The sequence below is a fragment of the Lutra lutra genome, chromosome 10 (assembly GCF_902655055.1).
Source record: "Lutra lutra chromosome 10, mLutLut1.2, whole genome shotgun sequence".
NCBI lineage: Eukaryota > Metazoa > Chordata > Mammalia > Carnivora > Mustelidae > Lutra > Lutra lutra.
The window spans coordinates 111,162,291-111,180,406 of record NC_062287.1 but is presented as its reverse complement, the minus strand read 5'-3'; the positions used below and the strand labels follow the sequence as shown (position 1 = coordinate 111,180,406).

Below are 18,116 nucleotides of genomic sequence, written 5' to 3'. Positions count from 1 at the left end.
CATTATCACGCTAGTTTTTTTTTTTAACTTCAGCTCTCTACTACCTACAATGGACACACTTTAATATAAAGACCCCAAATGCTCACATGTTGAACGATGGATAAAGTGCAGACCATGGAAGTACAATTAAGGAAAGCTGGTGCAGCTGTCCTAACATCGAACACTGTAGACTTCAAAGCAAGAAACTTTCCTAGAGATGAAAATGGAGGTTTCGTAACAGCACACCAACTCAGCAGAAAGACAGAACCATTGTCAATTATATTCTTCTCCTACTAGGTGAAACCAAACCCGACAGAGTTGAAATAAGGAATAAATCCTCAGTCACCGTGGAACTTTAACACCTTCCACAAATGGTAGGACCACAGACAGAAGAATCCTTGGAACTACGGGGTATGGACTCCCCAAGTGCTCGGAGACCATCTGCCCTGTGGCCTGTGCTGGGCCTTAAAGATAGTCTTGACACGTTTTAGAGTACCGAGCTCTTGAGCTCTTGTCCTCAGAGGTCAGTGGAAACAAACAGAGACTGATAACAAAAACATAACTAAAAAAATGCCCCAATGTTTGGAAATCAAGTGATACTCTTCTAGATAATCTGCAGACCAAAGAAGACGTCAGAGTAAGGATTGAGATATGAAGATACGCTATCCCATATAATCATACACAGCTGGGCCGTCAGGTGAAGGCAGCTGGACGGCCCTAAAATGCACACAATCGGAAAGAATGCTGAAAATCTATTTATCTAAGTGTGCATACCAAGAAGCCAGAGCAAAACAACAGGACAGCGTAATGCAGAAGGAGGCAAATAATGCTGATCAGCGTGGACATCGGTGATTTAGAAAATTAACATGTATCGGAGAAATTAACCAACCTAAAAGTCAGCTCTTGGGAAAGACTGATGATTTTGATGAACCTCTTTCAAGACGCAGGCCTGCCCCTAACGAGAGTAGACTGTGTGACAAATATCTAGTATCTATGTTAAGAGTCAAGCTAACAAACTATTAAGTGTATTCTCTTCCCCTCCTTTGAGAAACATACCTTCTCACAACAAAGAAGGTGAGATTCAAATACAGAAGTCACACACTCCTTGCAGATCGGTGCCAGAAGATGGGGTGATGGGGACACGGTGCCTGCCCACCACCCCAACACCATCCCATGCCATGAGGAGCCTGCCTAAGCTCCCACACACAGCTGCCCTGCAGTGGCCCCTGGGGCCCTTGAGGCGTGCCCGAGGTCTGCCTTTGAGAGGGTAGTCCCGGGACGACAGCTGTGCAGGCTGTGGAAGTCAGCTGGGGCCATGTGGCATCTTTGGAGGCTGAGTGTCCGAGCATGGTCTCAGAAGGGAAGTGTGCGCTCAGGTGGGCGGCCCCCTGGGCTCCACAGATCTTACCCAAGGAGAGAGAAGAGAAAAAGGAAGGTCAGGGGAGGGTCGAGATCAGGGCCCTTCTTTGTGGGGAGGAGGAAGGAGACACGAATTGTCAGCAGCAGGAATGAGGAGGCAACATCACTCCTATTGCCGTAGACATTAGAAAGCTAACATGAGCTCATTGTGAATAACTTTATGCAAATAAATGGGAAAATTCAGATGAGACAGATGGTTTTCTAGAGGAACGCAACTTCCCAAAATTCTCCTAAGAAGAAATCATCCAAACAGTCTTTTATCTATAAAATACTCTTGATGTGTGATTAGAATCCTGTCCACTAAGACGATTCTAGATCCGTAAGGCTCCACTGGTGAAACTTTCTAAACATTTCAGGAAGAAACAATCCCCATCTTCCACAAACTCAACCAGGAATAAAAAGGGGCTTTTGTCCAATTCATTTTAACTGAGAAAAAAAGGCATTATGAAAAGGGACTTTATCCCCCATAAGCACAAACGCAAACCCCAAAGCAAAAATCTTACCACCCTAATTCCACTCACGAAGCTAATATATTACAGCCAGATGAAATTTATCACAGGCACATAAGAGCGGTGTCACACTTAAAAATTAACAAAATAAAGAGGAAACCAAGTGATCCTCCCCATAGGTGTTGGAAAAGCCTTTGGTAAAATGTCACACCTGTTTACAAGAAAAGCTCGTAGCAAACTCAAGGTAAAGGGCTGAACCCACCACAACAGTTTGCATGAGAACAGGTGAAAAACGGAGACTGGAATAGAAGCGTGGATGTCTGCCTCCCCTCCGACTCAGCCTCGTCCAGGAGGTCCCGGGAGTGCGGAGAGGCCAGAGCTGTGAATAAGAAACTACGGTTTGGAAAGGAAGAAACAGGACTGACATCACCCACAGGCGACGTAACTTGGCATGGAGAAAACCCAGAAGTATAGATATACAGATGATCAGAATTAATAAATAAACTGGGCAGGATCTCTGAACATGAGATTAACGTTAAAAAGCCAAACATTCTTCCGTAAACTAGGAACAAACAGAGTCTGAAAAACTTAGGCCTTTTGAAATAGCATAAAAAATTAGTTAAGAACAGGCAAAAGACATACTTGCTTTCAACAAAGAAAACCAGGGGATCGTACGTGAGTGGGTAACGTTCTGTGTCCGTGGATTGGAAGACTCCAATCTGGAAACGTCCGGTTTCCAACGGGAAGCTATCAGTTGTCCCCCGACTGATCTGTAGGTTCAGTGAGATCCCACAGTTGGGAGGTGTGTGTAGGGCAGAGAAGACTGGGGAGCAGATACTAACATCCATCTGGAAATGCAGAGTCGACAACAGTAAAACAGTAAAAACCATTTGGGGTTCAGGCCGGGGACGTATTCTCTGTGCCCGGAAGGCTTCAGGCTAGAAGCACTGACACAGCCACACACGCAGCAAAGGGGAATCCAGGGACAGACCTACAATACACGGTTCTTTGATTGACTGTGAAGTCGCCGCTGCAGAAGAGGGCCATGTTGCCAGTAAACGGTCTGAAGCCAGCAAAGGGGGGCAGACTGTCACAGAAAGAGAGATGAGTAAAATGACAAAGCTTCTAGAAGACACCATGAGAGGCAGGAGAACGGTGAAAACGGAGAATTACCAGCACGCCGGTGCTGGTAATTAGCTATGTGGTACTTCTCCATCCTAAGAGCCTCCCGACACCCCTCTTAGTTTCCCCTAACCCTGCTAGTATCCCCGTGTGACAGACGAGAACCAGGTCAGAGGCGCCAATGAACTCGCTGGGGCTCACACAGCGGTGAATGGCAGAGGGGGATTCGAGCCCCGGTCTCCTACCTACAAACACCACGTCCTTTCTGCCTTCCAAATTTAACCACCCCCGAGGGGAAGCAGAGCCAAGAACCTCAGGCATATGCTCATGTAAGTACTCATCATCTGTAAGGCGCCTTCGGGTGCATTGTTCTGGAATGTTCCAGATGGGTGGAGAAGGTGCAGAGTGTGGGCCTCACCCTGAGGAGCTTCCTGGGAGAGAGAGGACCCAGACCCATAGCTGTGGGGCAGTAATTCCCCAGGAAGGAGGGGACCACTGCACCCTGAGGGTGGTGGGGCATGGGCAGAGGTCACCAAGAAAGGGGAGAAGCACCAGGGCTGGGGAGAGTCAAAGAAGGCTCCAGAACAAGGAGACATGGGGCTGGGCTCGGGGCTGACTAGGGACCGGGGGTGGGGGCAAGAAGGAGCCATGCTCCCAGATGTCACCAGCCCTACTGGGTCAGCAACCACAACTCTGATCCTGTCCCAGGTGCAGAAACAGCTGTGTGCTCACACCTGCTAGAGATGCGAGCTTTGGGCTAGTTCTGTCATGACGCAACTTCACCCCAGCAGGTCTGTCCTCTGCAGGGAGGGAGGGGCCACACCTCAAATAGCCCAGGCGCCGCATCTGTTGCTTAAAGCACAGGTAGGTAGGTATTTGTAGAAGACGAAGTGGGCACATCGATTCCTTTTTCATTCATTCACTCCCTGGACTAGCTATCCTCATCACTCCCTTTTAGCTTTGGTCCAGTGAGGATCATTCAACATAAATAATTTAAAACCCATCCCCAGTGCCCATAACAGTGCCTGGAACATGGCAGGTGTTCCAAGCACCACCTACTGAATGAAGGAACAAACCACCATTCATTCAACACCAACTAGGTGAGAGGAGTCGCGTGTCACACCCACTCTTCTGGTTTTCGTCAAGAAAACCTGTAGGCAGGGACTATTATCCCCATTTGATGGATGAGGAAACCAAAGCGGAGGGAGGCAGAGTGACTCAGCCAAGCTGTAAAGAGCCAAGGTGTCCAAGCACGAAACCGCCAAGCCAGAGTTCCAACGTGTGAGGCCCCCAAGACGCCTGCTGCCTCCGCTGGTGACAATGGGGAGACCTGGGAAGGTGCAGGCAGTGATCTGACCTCCCCGATCTCATTTCATGCCAGGTCCTGGCTTCCTCGGCTGAGCTGGACTTTTGGCACCTTTCGGACCTAGGATTTCCACCTCCCGGGTGTCACAGCCGATCCTCAAGATAAGCCACCAGGAATCAGTCAGAAGCCATGACCAGTGGCGACGACTGTGAAGCAGAGTCATGGTTCAGGAAGAAAACATCCTGCTCACCCGGGAAGAGAATGCCCAAGTATTCACAGGACACACATCAAAACACGAAGGAACAAGGCAGAGCCCTCGACATTCAAGTAGAACCTGTTTCCACTGGCAAGCATGGTGCCCAGAATCCCGTCCGTCCACTTTCTGGTGGCAGCAAGGCCCCCGGGTGTATCATTTCCTGGTGAGCAGGAACTGACGGCCAGTTTGGAGGTCACCCCCAGCAGGGGCTACGCAGCGCCTGGCCGTGGGAGATGGGACTGGGCCACCTGTCGGTGCCCACTTCTGGGGGTGGGGAGAGGAGAAGAGAGGGAGGGACGGAGGGCGGGAGGGAGAGGGAGGGGACCAGATCCAAGGGCAAAGTTTATTTCCAGTCTTGGATTTCCTGACCTTTAATCTCACCTGTAATCAATAAGCCACACCCAGCTCATTGCTTCACTTCGAAAACTTGATTATACACATTTTCTTTTTTTTTTTAAACACAAGATACACACTCCCATGGCCATTTGGGAAGCAAGATGGGGAAGAAAACAGCAATGGGTATCTTAAAAAAAAAAAAAATTCTGCATGAACCTTAAACTTTATTCAACCTTAAAAGAAGCTAAAACATCTAATAAATCGATTCAGTTTATAGAAACTAGATAGATTATTAAATAGGAAAATGTTTACTATGTCTCAAAAATTCAAGTCCACCAGTTCGTCCATTGGGTAAATGTTTATCTAAAAGTTCAGGGGCAAAGTTAAACAGTTGAAATAAAATGGAATTAAGCGTTAATATTTTGTTTTACTTTGAGTACAGATGGAAGACAAAAATAATAGCTCATAAAACGGAAAGTTTCTATTTTCACCAAAATATTTGGAAAAGCTATTTTATTTTTAATTCGGATACCTAGATTCAATGTAACTTCTGCTAGGGAGGTTTTCAGTTGGTTCCTGGGAACTAGAGTATCTGGAAACCGGCTTTGGTTATTATTTAAAACATTCATTCCACAAAGATACAATTTATCTCAGAAAGTGTCATACCAGCCAGAAACCGCCTGTAAACGCATTGCTTGTAAAATCCCAGGGACTCCCTCCCTGGGCGGGAAAGGCTCCCTCTCCTTCAGCTGTCACAGCGCAGGTGGAAACAGGCAATCCTGGCTTGGTCCTCACACCTACAGGGTCTTGTAACTGCCCCCTACCCCCCACGATAGCCCAGTTTTTCCTGCGGCTTGTGTTTATGACGACGATGTCACACGCAGTCATCAAAATCATTTTAAAGAGTGTCAGGGGAATGCTGAATTACAAGAAAGGTTCATGACAATTCCAACAACTGGACAGAAAATGCTGTCTTCTCTCTCTGTTTTTAGGGGAGAAGAAAGTCTTCAGAGACCCAACAGGTAAACAAAAGTTATTCTTATTGGAAAGTCTTTCTTTGGTTCACTTCTCTCTGTCCTCTAAGTACCAAGAAGATCTTTTGTCTGTTTTCCTGCCTTCTGTGTCTGCTGTGACATCCTGGCCTCCTCCCCCGCTAAGCGTTCTCTCCCTTTCTCACTGCTCAATGGTTCCTGCGTCTTGGATGTATCTCCATCTACCGTGGCCAGCATTCTTGTGTTTCTGTGTATTTATTTTTTTAAAGATTTTTTAAAAAAAAATTTATTTGACAGACAGAGATCACAAGTAGGCAGAGAGGCAGGCAGAGAGAGAGGAAGGAAAGCAGGCTCCCTGCTGAGCAGAGAGCCCGATGCGGGGCTCGATCCCAGGACCCTGAGATCATGACCTGAGCCGAAGGCAGAGGCTTTAACCCACTGAGCCACCCAGGCGCCCCTCTGTGTATTTACTTTTTTTTGTTGTTATTTCTAGGATAGTTTCAGATTTGCAGAGAAATTGAGGCGATGGGACAGGGTTCCCAGATACCCAACACCAAGGGTCTCCTCTCATGAACATTCTGTATTAGGGGATACACTTATTACAATTAATAAACTCATCTGATGCATTATTATCCAACACAGTCCACACTTCATCCAGATTTTCTTAGTTTTCACTTAATGTCCGTTTTTATGTTCCAGAATCCCATCCAGGACACCACATGACATCATTATTCTTTTGGAGCCTCTAGGGGTGTCCTCTGTGGCCAACAGTAGCCCCCATGTCTCAATGGCCCACCTGTTAAGCTCTGAGCGCTTCTCTGTCGGACCAGATGCTCCGGGCTCATACTGGTCCTTTCCTGCCCCGGGACCTGGAATGACCCATGTCTCCCAGGATCCCCAGTGGTCTCCTTGCTCTTAATTTGCCATGTTCCTGGAAAGCACCATAAGCCCTCTTTGTATTTCCATCTTCCAAAAGTCTAACCCGCTTTTGCGACATCCATAGCCTTCCCTTTGCATTGTTCTGTCCAGGTAAGTTTTTTTTTTTTTTAAAGATTTTATTTATTTATTTGACAGAGAGAAATCACAAGTAGGCAGAGAGGCAGGCAGAGAGAGAGGAGGAAGCAGGCTCCCTGCTGAGCAGAAAGCCCGACGTGGGGCTCGAACCCAGGACCTGGGATCATGACCTGAGCCGAAGGCAGCGGCTTAACCCACTGAGCCACCCAGGCGCCCCGTGTCCAGGTAAGTTTTGATGAGCTGCGTGGAACCCAGAGATCCGGGGCTGCATGCTCTGTTAGGGTGCTCCTGGAGACGGCCTCTGGGGTGGATGACAGTGACAAGCAGCTATTGTGTGTGTCACACTTCCACATTGCATGCTGGTGCTTGATGCTCCAAGCAATTAGCAGCTCATAAACTGCCCCACAGGGGATCCCAGGGCACCCCAGCCAACCCTGGGTGCTTTCATGTCATCTAAAAGAACAGAAGGTTGGCTACAGCAGCCTGGCCAGCCCTGGGTGTTTTCTGCAGAACCTAGTGAGCCCCACCTTGTTTCCATGGTTCCTTTCTCACACGTTCAGCTTTTTTGCTCTTCCTTGCATGGTGGCCACGTTGGTTGGCATCATGGCTGATCTTACTCCAAGATAGGATCCCAGTGATCTGGGAACTGAACTCTCCATCCTTCTCCTGAACGTGGTCTCTGAGCTGTCATCTCAGGAGACATCACAGAGTCCAGAGCAAGAAAAGACTGGGTAGTGTGGTAAGGAACATTCCTTTCTCTCCAAGGGCCAGACCCCAGATGAATGAAAACCTTATCATCTTGCATCCCTCTACGTCCAGCACCCCCCGTAGGACTGGGAGTGCAAATTCTTTCTTTCCTGAACCACGTGAAAGTGAGCTGGGGACTAAATGCTTGCATGTGTGTTTCCTAAGAATAAAGACATTGTCTTTCATCACCTTGATGCTGTTGCCAAATTCAGGCATTCTACACGGATATCAGCGCTAACTAGTTCCAGTCTGTGTTCAGACTGCATCCCATTCCAAGCCTCCTGTGTTGAGTGCCTTCCCCTGCTGAACCAGGATTGATCCACAATGAAGCATCGCAGTGAAATGTCAGTGCATTCAGCCTCTTCTGATCTGGAAGAGTTCCCCAGCCTTTCTCTGGCATTCTTGATCTTAACAGTTCTGAAGAATATAGAACAGCCACTGTTTTCCCTTGATAATCAGTGGGAAATCTGTGGGGGAGATGCCTGTGACCATGGAAATACTCCGTTCCTCATCAAACTCTCACTATCGACACTAGCATTAGCTACTTCTGTATTAATGGTTTGATGTTCAGTTGTAAGGAAGGTCTTTCTCTCTTTCTCTCTCTCTCCCCAAACCCCTGGATGCGTGGCTCTCTATGTTACTCAAAGAATTATAATCTGTTACTATACAATTTATTTTGATACTCCAATCATTCCGGACTTGGCCAGTGAGAGCCCCTTGAATTCAAGCGATGTCTCTGTCCCTTTTGTTACGACATTCAATTAGGTCTTGTTTTTTGATCCAGATAGATAATCTCTGCCTTTTAAATGGAATGTGTAGACCATTTATATTCAGTGTAATTATCAATATTGGTATAAATCTACCGTCTTGTTATATGTTTCGTGCGCGTGCACTTTCTTCCAGATTAGTTGGGCATTTGTATAATTTCATTTTACCTCTACTAGTGAATTCATAGTTGTAATACTTCATTTTCTTTCACTTTTTCTAGTGGTTGCTCTTAGGTTCACAATATGCCTTTCACACTTAGAATAATCTCCCCTCAAATACTACTCTACCACTTCATGTATGGTTTAAGAACCTCTTAACCACCTTGTCCACCTTGTCTCTCATCCTCTTACTTCTGTGTCCAGCACCTTACCCCCACATATATCATAAACCCAATAATAGATTACTATTGTTTTTACTATCATGCCCAATTATCTTCCAAGGAGATTTTTAAAATAAGAAAAAAATAAATAAAATCTTAAAAAAAAAAAAAAAAAGGGACACCGGAGTGGCTCAGCCAGTTAAGCTGCTGTCTTCAGCTCAGGTTATGATCCTGTGGTCCTGGGATTGAGTCCCGCATAGGGCTCATTGCTTGGCGGGGAGCCTGCTTCTCCCTCTCCCTCTGCCTGCCACTCTGCCTGCTTGTGCTCTCTCTCTCTCTCTCTCTCTGTCAAATCGATGAGATCTTAAAAAAAATAAGAAAAAAAATTTATATTAATCCACATACTTGTTATTATTTGTAAATCACGGCACTCTTCAATCTTGCCATGCGTCTGCATTTCATCCATTTTCACCTTCCTTTGGCTTGAAGAACCACCGCTGCTTGTGGTACAGGTTTGCTGGTAAATAGTCTCTCTGTTTTTGTTACTCTGAAAACGTCTTTACTTCACCTTCATTTTGGAAATGTCCTGTTGCTGGGTGTAGGTGCAGGCTGGCAATTTCTTCCAATACTTTGAAGACATTGCCCTCCTGAAAGCTTATGTTTTGGTGTTAAGTCTACGAACTCTTACCTTTGTTTCTCTTTGTGCAGACCATGTCCTTTTTCTCTGGCTGCTTTTACACTTTTCCCTTTGCCAGTTGTCTTCAGCAGTTTGATGATGACTTGTCTTAGTGTTTTTCCTTCATGTTTTTTCTGCTTGGGGTCTATTAGCCTTGTAGATCTGGAAGCTTGTAGCTCATACCCATAATGGAAACTTCCTGGTCATTATTTCTTCAAATGCTTTTTCTGTCTCCTTCCTCTCTATTTCTTGGACTTCTATTACATGTATTTGGGACCACCTGATGTCGCCCCCCAAGTCATGGATGTTCCATGTATTTTTCTCCATCTTTTCCCTCTGTGCTTTGAAGAGTTTCTATTGGTATACCTTCAACATCATTAATCTTTTCTTCCATGGTGTCTTATGTGTTGTTAATCCCATTCTGTGTGTTTTCTAACCACAGAAGTTCCACTGGGGTCTTTTCTATGTCTTTCATTTTATTCCTCGTCTGTTCACAATTCCCTCCACTTTTTTGATTACGCATATTGTTAATCGCTGTCTTAACATTCTAATCCTCCTACCTCATCATTTTGCCTCATCGAGTCTGTTTCTATTGACTGAATTTTTTTTTTCCTCCTAGGGATGCATCATATTTTCCTGCCGCCCTGCTTGCCTGGTAACTTGGTATTTTTAGGTTGCTGGATGCTGGATTTTGTCGTTTAATCCTTTAATTAGTGTTAGACTATTCTAGCACGTAGTTAAGTTGCTCATAATCGCTTTTATATTTTCAAGGTTTGCCCCTATGCTTTGACAGTGCAGGGGCAAAGCAGCCTTGAATGCAGGTGATGCCCTTCAGATGACCCTGCTACATGACGCCCCATGGATCACAGGATCCCCCACCTCAGCTGGTGGGAATATGAGCTATTCCCTGACACCCTGGAGTCCTCAGAGGTATTTTCTGGTGGGTTTTGTCCCAGATTGGTCTGGCGTCTGGGCAGATCAGCACTTGGCCAAAGACTCGCGTGTAGTCTGCAGATGTTCTCCCCTCCACGGACTGAGCCCCTGGCATCGTGATGTTTAGAAAGTTCTTTCTCTGTTCAATTAAATATTTGCTGATTTCTGCTTTACAACTCTGGCCTGCTCTGCCATGTTGTGCTCTCCGAGGCCTGCAGAATCTCACAACTCGTTCATAACTCTGTTCTTCACCATCTTTCAAGGCAGCTGTGCTCACTTCTACTGACAGGTCGGTCTAGATGGAACACGGTCCTGAGTCCTTGCATGTCCTGCTGTCACCAAATTAGGCTTCCACAGTCCAGGGCCTTCAACTGGTCTCTGAGCAGCTGCACCAGTAGGTGGGCTCACGTCCCTGTTCACACCTGCCCCTCTGGTTTTGCACACGAGAACAGCTCCTTGCTTTCTCCCAGGGCTGGAATCCAACACTGCCACAGAATGAGCTCTGTGGCTGTAGACGAGTTTCATAACTCCTCTTAACTGCCCCGTGTCCTCACCGGCCAATCGAAGGAACTGTGCTCGCCCCGGGGTCAGTGTGAGTGTCGGATTATGATCATGGAGCCCAGGCCCTTGTGAGCACCCAGCAGACGTTAACTAGTACTGTGCTATGTGACAACTATTTCACTGCATGATTTGGGGTGGATTTCATGCTCAAGAAGTCCAAAGTCAAAACTGAGGCTCAGAGAAGCTCAGTAAGTTTCTGAGGTCCCAGAGCTAACACACGGTGGAGGAAGGTCTCACCCATGCTTCTGTGACCCTGGAAGACACTCTTTGCACTGGGCCACCCAGTCACATGAGCGTGGCTCTCTTTCTCCCGCCTGCTTTCCCAATGCGGGTGTTCCCAGGACTGGCCCTCTGCCCCCTCGTTTGCACATTCTTTCTGGGCCATCATGTCTCACGCGTCGTCACAGCTACCCTTGCTGTGTTGCTTAATTACCCCCACATCCAGATTCTTCTCCAGACCCACACCTCTCCTTCCCAAGACCTCCTAGACGGCTCCGCCAGGGGGTCCCACAGGCAACTCTCCCAGACTTCCCTCCCGTGTCGGGTGCGCCTCCATCGCAGGAGCCACACAGGCTCAGACGCCACACGGTGGACGGAAGTCAGGGCAGGACACCCAGCGCCGCCCTCAGGATACCCAGGAAGCTGGGGCCGCTTCACAGGTGGGATGGCAGGACTAAGGGTGACGGATGAGAGAGAGAAGGAGTCACAAGTCGTTCATTTGATCATTCACTGAACAGATAATGCCAGCAAATCACCAATCGCTATCTTTGAGGCTAGGACCCCAACACGCCTAAGATGGGACTCCCCTCCTCTGTGGGAGAAAACATGTCAGAAACTCAGTGCCCTCAAGTGTCAGAGCTGGTGTAGAAGGCGGCCAGGGTCCTCAGCCCTTTCTGGGCTCATCCCCAAAAGCAAGAGGAGTTACCAACTACGCCTCATGTACCAGTGGGCGGGCGAGTGGCTGGAATGGTGGTTCCAAAAGGTACGTGCACATCTGAGGGACACCTGGAGGGCTCAGTCGGTTGAGCATCCTACTCTCGGTTTCGGCTTGGGTCACGGTCTCAGGGTCCTGGGATTGAGCCCCTCACTGGGCTCTGTGCTCAGCAGGGAGTCTGCTTGGGTTCTCGCTCCCTCTGCCTCCCTCCCCTGTACTTGCGCGCTCTCTCTCTCAGGTGAGAAAGGAAAGTGTGGCCCCTAGATCTTGTCATCCTGTCCCTTCCGGCTCTGGGGTACAGTGCAAATGATACATTTGTCAATTCCGCAAGCGCGGACCCAGTGGTCTCATTCTCTGCTGGGCCCCGGAGCCACCGCCCACTGCTTGGGACTCCTCTGGCTCTCTGTCCTCCTCTTTGAATTCACACCCTATTAGATGCAAAAGCCTCACCAGTTTAAGTAACGGCTATGCAAAAACATGACCTTTTTCTGTGTACGGTTTGGAAAGAACAGATTCGCCCCTGCTCATCTTCTCGAGGCTTCTCCCCTTCCACGTGCAACCTCTGTCCAGGTCTGTCCTTAAAAACGGGGCTGGGGCTGTTTCTCCCGCGGTGGAGGCCACCCCGCTTTGCGGCTGAGAGGACAGAATAAATGGCAGGCAGGGTGGGCAGAAACCATTGCTTGATCCCTCCCTTTTCCTTCCATGATGAATAATTGATGGCGGTTTTGTACACTGCATTGATCAGGAGAGGTGGAAAGCTGACTCTCCCTCCTGGCCCGCTGGTGCCTGAGCCGACCTTGGGTTCTGCCCATGTTTGCCTCCCCCCACCCCCGCAACCAGCCTCTGGGTTGCACAGACACCAACGGCCCATGAAACTTTCTGGGCCCTTCGGCTAGGAGGGACTGCTCTGCCTTCCAAGGTCCTGAGGGAGCATGGCCCTGCAGACGCCTCCATTTGGGGCTCTGGCCTCCAAAACAGCGAGAGAATAGATTTCTGATGGCTGAAGCCATCTGTTCATGGTCATTTCTGGCGGTCACAGGAAGCCAGCCCATGGTCCCCGCAGGAGAACCCGGAGACATTCTCGGAGGCCTGTGCCGTTCCCTGCGGTCTTCACAGCTTTGACCCTTATCAACCGAGTTGCAAATCACTGACACGGTCGGTACCGTGTGCTGGGGGGAGGGGGGAGGCCGCCCCTCCCCAGGAGGAGGTCTAGGAAGCCCTGTCATAGGCTGTCGGGTCCCTGAGCCATGGATGGGGATGCTGAAGGCTGTGCGCACGCACTTTTCCCCATTTGTGGGCCACTGGGGTGGCCCCTCTTCCCACCTTCAAGTGGAGGCTGACCACCTGGGCCCAGCTCATGGTGCTGACTGTGCGTTATGAGCCAGCGGACTGCGTGCGGTGGGAGGTGCAGCTACCCTGTGAATTTGGCGAGGGGCGCAAGCATGCGCTCATGCACCTGCCAGAATCTGGCCCCGCCGCCTCCCATGCATCAAGCCCTGGGGTACGGCAACCTTGGGGGGCTGCTGGGAAGAGGCAGCACCTGCCTGCCTTTGCAAAACTCAGAGCCTGCAGGGACGGAAAGGCCCTGGGGCCCCAGCGTCTGTTCCTCTGGTGGGGGAATAACATGAAACGCCTCACGACCAACCTCCTCTTTAAACATCACTGCACCAATGAAGGGTTTTTTTGACTCAATGAAACTCTGGACCCTCTTGTGTCTTGCAAACTTCTGGAACAATCTAACCTCACGCGAAGAAGTAGGGGCACCCTGCTGGCTTCTAGCTGCCCTGGGACACGGAACCCCTCCACACATACACACACACACGCGCGCGCGCGCGCGCCACGCATGCACGCACCCACATGAGCATGGGCTCCGGGAATACACACCCGCCCTTCTGCTGAGCTCAGCATTTTGGAAATGGGGAAAGAGAAGGGCCGTGGCCAGACTGGGAGGAGAATGGACCTCCACAGCCGAGACAAACGCTGAACTGCAGGCAGAGCCTGAGAGGTTTCAAAGGTCACTGAAGTTTCAATGGGGCAGATCTGCCTTTTAAGCACACTTCATTTTTACATTCAACGGGTTTTAAGACATACCAGTCTGCCTTTGGTAAACAGGGTGGTTGTTCATTCCGACATTTTGTGGTGAGGGAAATTGGTAGTACCTGAACTTAAATGAAATAATCTGTTTTTTAAGAAAGCAGAAGTACTTTCTACCCTTTTTTTTTTTTTTAACTCCATGGGTGTATTTAACTTCGTTATTTTAGATACAACCGGAAAACACAGGGGTTCAAATACAGATGACTTAAAAATTATACAAATGCCAAAATGACATGACACAGAGATGAGGATTTTCACGGGGCGCTTATCACGGCGCTATAAAAATGTGCAGTGACAGCGGGAGTTTCCCCACTTTGAGCTAAAGGTGAGCACTGATTCACATCTTCTCCTCACGAGAGGTTCACCTGCATCCAAAACACCCCTGGGAATGGCCCATCGCTCGAGAGTGAGCCCGAGTGTGTGTCCTTCCCAGATTGGTCTACGTCGTTCCTTCCAGGCACAAAAATGCCAACTGCTATTGGTTCCTTATAAACTGTGGTCCTACTATGTGCAAAGTCTTGGTTTATGTGCGGAGGAAAGGGTTCCCACCTCCTTGTGGCTTATGAGTTAGTGGTGGAGACAGAGCATAAACCAACTGCTATATGATTTGTCCGGAAGTGATGAGTGCTATGGAGAAAAACGAAGCAGGAAAAGCACATAGACGGTGTCCGAGGGGGGTGCAATTGGGGGTGTTATCATACTTGGAGATGTCAGGTTGTCCCACCTTCATCATCACCGTCATCACCATCAGTATCACCATCATCACTATCATCACCGACATCATCATCAACACCATCACCACCATCATGAACACCATCACCATCACCATCATCATAATCACCATCCTCATCACCACCATCACCATCACTATCAACACCATCATCATCATCAACACCATCACCACCATCCTCCCATCAGTATCACCATCACCACCATCACCACGATCATCACCATCACTATCAACACCATCGTCATCATCAACACCATCACCACCATCATGAACACCATCATCATCATCACCCTCATCATCCCCACCACCATTTTCACCGTCATCATCCCCATCATCATCACCACCATCACCATCATCCCAGCAGATATCAAGTCCTTCCCGCATGTATGAATGGTGCTAAGATTATGGATGTTGTTGACTCCTTGCCACCACCTTAAGGGCTGGATATTTGGTCACAAGCCCTTGTTTGGAGAAGGAGCCTGAGACTCAGAGAGATGAAGTCACTTGCCTAAGGTCATCCAGCTGATAAGGAAAGAGCTTGGGCGTGGAATTTCAGTCTGAGGCCCAACCAAACCAGGCTCCCAAATACCAGTCTGGCCTGTTGGGTTCCCTGAACAGCCCCGGAGAAACCTTTATTTTAGCTGTCTGTCTTTTTCCCTCCAACTGAGACCATCTGATGCTTTTCCATCATCTTGGGAGCCCAGCATCTCAGGGCCAAGTCCTTGCAGTTGCCTGTCCCCTGCCTGCTGACCTCTGAGTGCCTGTGTGAGGGTTGCTGGTAGCCCCTTGTGCTCTCCGCAGGAGAAGAGACAGGTCCCTCCATATGTGAACCAAGAGGACCTGCTCAGATTACATCCTCCTCTCCAGCAGGAGCAGCTCTGGCCATGGTCACACCCACCCCTGACGCTGCGGTCAGCCCAGCCTGGGTTTCTGTGGACCACCCTGGACAGAGGCAGCTCAGACAAGGTGCAGGCAGTGGTGGTGGCTAGGAGCTTGGGGTCCTGGCTCAGAACTGAGCCTGAGTTTCCTCCCCTGTGAACTGTAGAGGGCCATGAGCCCTGACCTCCCAGCTTCATTGCAAGAATTAGAGCAGAGGATGCTTTTGGCACAAAGTCAAACCTGTCAGGTGAGAGAAGTCCTGGCCCCTGTGGATGTTTCACTGAGTTTCACTGAGGATCCCCTTGAAGAGGAGCTACTGTCTATGGGCCCTGCCCACAACGTGACGGTCCTCTGCCCAGCTTCCATTCCTGACTTCTGTTTTGGCACTCTGGTTTTCCTTGAGGAATGACTGGCATCCTCTCTTGGTCCACGTGGTTCAGAAGCAGACTGCCTCTGGTCAGTCACAGTGACTAGGCCATAGTGACTCACCTACAGATGGCCACAGACCCACATCAGGACAATCAGAGCTGACCCTGGAACTCTTGGTAGGAGAGCCCTGGGGACAAGTGCTTTCTGTCCACTGGGGCCACAAAGGGTGGAGACTAGAAGGTATACCTGTCATGTGGCCACCAAGGGAGAGTTTGCCTGAGGGTGGGCCCAGCCCAAAGAATAGAAGAGCCACGAGATGGAGAACGATGAAACTCTAGAGACATTGAGTCCCTGGATCCAGCTATGCCTGAAGCTGGATTAGGTTTTCATCACTTATAACCCAAATGTTCTTGAATGGGTTACACTGAACCACCTGCATTCTCTTGCTCACGGTCTGCCTGGTGAACTCCCCCAAATTTAAAGCACAAGTTTTAACCACGGGCCAGTTTTCTCCCTTGCCCTTCCTCTCTGGGCCCCCAGATGGCTTGGGAGAGACACACACTCCTATGCAAATTCTGGGAAGGAAAGTTCTCCATGAGTTCATTAACAGAGCCTTTATTATTTTAAGCCATTTAGCGATGGTTTAAATATTTGGCATTTCTTAAAATAAACAGATCTTCCCAGACAGGTCGTCTTGTAGTCTGGGCGTGAGTCTGTGACTCTGAAACCGGAACAGAACAAAAGCCAACCTCTCTAAGCCTGGACGCCAGCAGTGACTGGGCCATCTCAGAGCTGGGTCCAATCCCACCCCTGCTGGAAAACAAAGTGTCCACTGCGTGCCCAGTCCCCGAAGTTCAGGAAAGGCTGCACTGCACCCCTTCCTTCTGGGCACCCCTCACTTATCACAGCCTCCAAGAAGATGGGCCAAGAAGATGTTGAGGCCACTTGGTTTAATCCAGAACCCCCCAAGCTGTCAGTTCCAGAGGCCAGAGGCTGGGGCTGCCTTTCTCCTGGGAGTGGGAAAACGGCGCCAAAAGACACAGGACTTTGGAGCCTTGGAACCCCTTGCCCCCAATTCCTACTGAGTTTCCTGGGACTGCTGGAATGAGTCACCAGAAACTTCATGGCTGAAAACAGCACACATTCAATATCTTACAGTTCTGGAAGTCAGAAGTCTGAAATGGGTCTCGCCAGACCACATGCAGGCATTGGCAGGGCCGTGTTCTTTGTGCGGGCTCGAGGGGACCCGGTCTCCTGGCCTTTTCCAGCTTCTAGAGGCCACCTGCCGCTCTCCCCTCGGGGTCCTTCTCCACGGTCACTGTGACTTCTCTGGCTCTGACCTCCCTGCCTCCTTCTTCCACCATTAAGGACCCCGTGAGGTGCCCTGCATCACCAGAATGAGCTCCCCTCTCCGGGTCAGCTGTGGATCAACCTTCATTCCATCTGCAACCTTGATTTCTCCTTGACACGTAGACGTAAGGTCTTCTCAGCTTCTAGGGATTGGGATGTGGGCCTCTCTGGGAAGCTGTTCTCCCGCTTGCTGTGCCCTCTAAGCGTGGACGGTCCCAGCGTGGGGGAAGGAATGGAGTAGGGGACCCTGCCACTCACGCGCTCACGCACCCGCGCATGCGCTGAGTGCTTATCGAGCACCTACTGTGTGCCAACCTCCGCTATGGGCGCTGGGGATACGAGAGCCACCTTCTCAGAGGCCAGACCACGTCCCTACCCTCATGGGTTTTGTTTTGTTTTGTTTTTAAACTGGAGAATAGTCTTTTAGTTTAAACGGAGAGGCTAAGAGAGAAGAGGAGCCCACCTGGATGGGGCCCAGAGGGCTAGCCGATGCCTCGCCCCTCCCCCGCCCACCCGGCCATCCACCTGCCAGTCTCGGAAACCCTTGTTTATCTCTGGCCGTTCTGCCACGAAAAGAAATGTCAAGGGACAGGAAGTGGGGAGAGGAGGAGGAGGAGGAGATTTTTCGGGGAAGAAGCAGCGTTCTCTCCGTCCGGCTTGTTAAGAACACAGAGTAAGACACCTGCTCTCGGGTCTGTCTCCCTGGTTTTGTTTTTGTTTTTTTGACATTCCCGTCTTCGGGGCAACAAGCTCTCATGTGATGGCAGCTCGGGTTTAAAATACTCCGAGTGCTCTCCAGGATCCAGTTCACACCCTCCCGCCTCTCCACGTCCACGCGCTGGGAAGTGGCGGGCTCCGTGGCCCGGCCGGGGCGGGACGGCCC

General features: G+C 49.5%; 1 protein-coding gene and 1 long non-coding RNA gene across 6 annotated transcripts in view; one reads left to right on the top strand and one right to left on the bottom strand.

Annotated features, from left to right (window-relative positions):
- ANO1 (anoctamin 1) overlaps positions 1-18,116 on the bottom strand; it is a 149,866-nt gene that overhangs the window by 91,803 nt on the left and 39,947 nt on the right. The window lies entirely within an intron of this gene.
- On the top strand, positions 4,282-10,714 carry LOC125078943 (uncharacterized). The gene is made up of 3 exons (XR_007121020.1): positions 4,282-4,694; positions 5,860-5,889; positions 10,606-10,714. It is a non-coding gene; the product is annotated as an uncharacterized LOC125078943 (long non-coding RNA).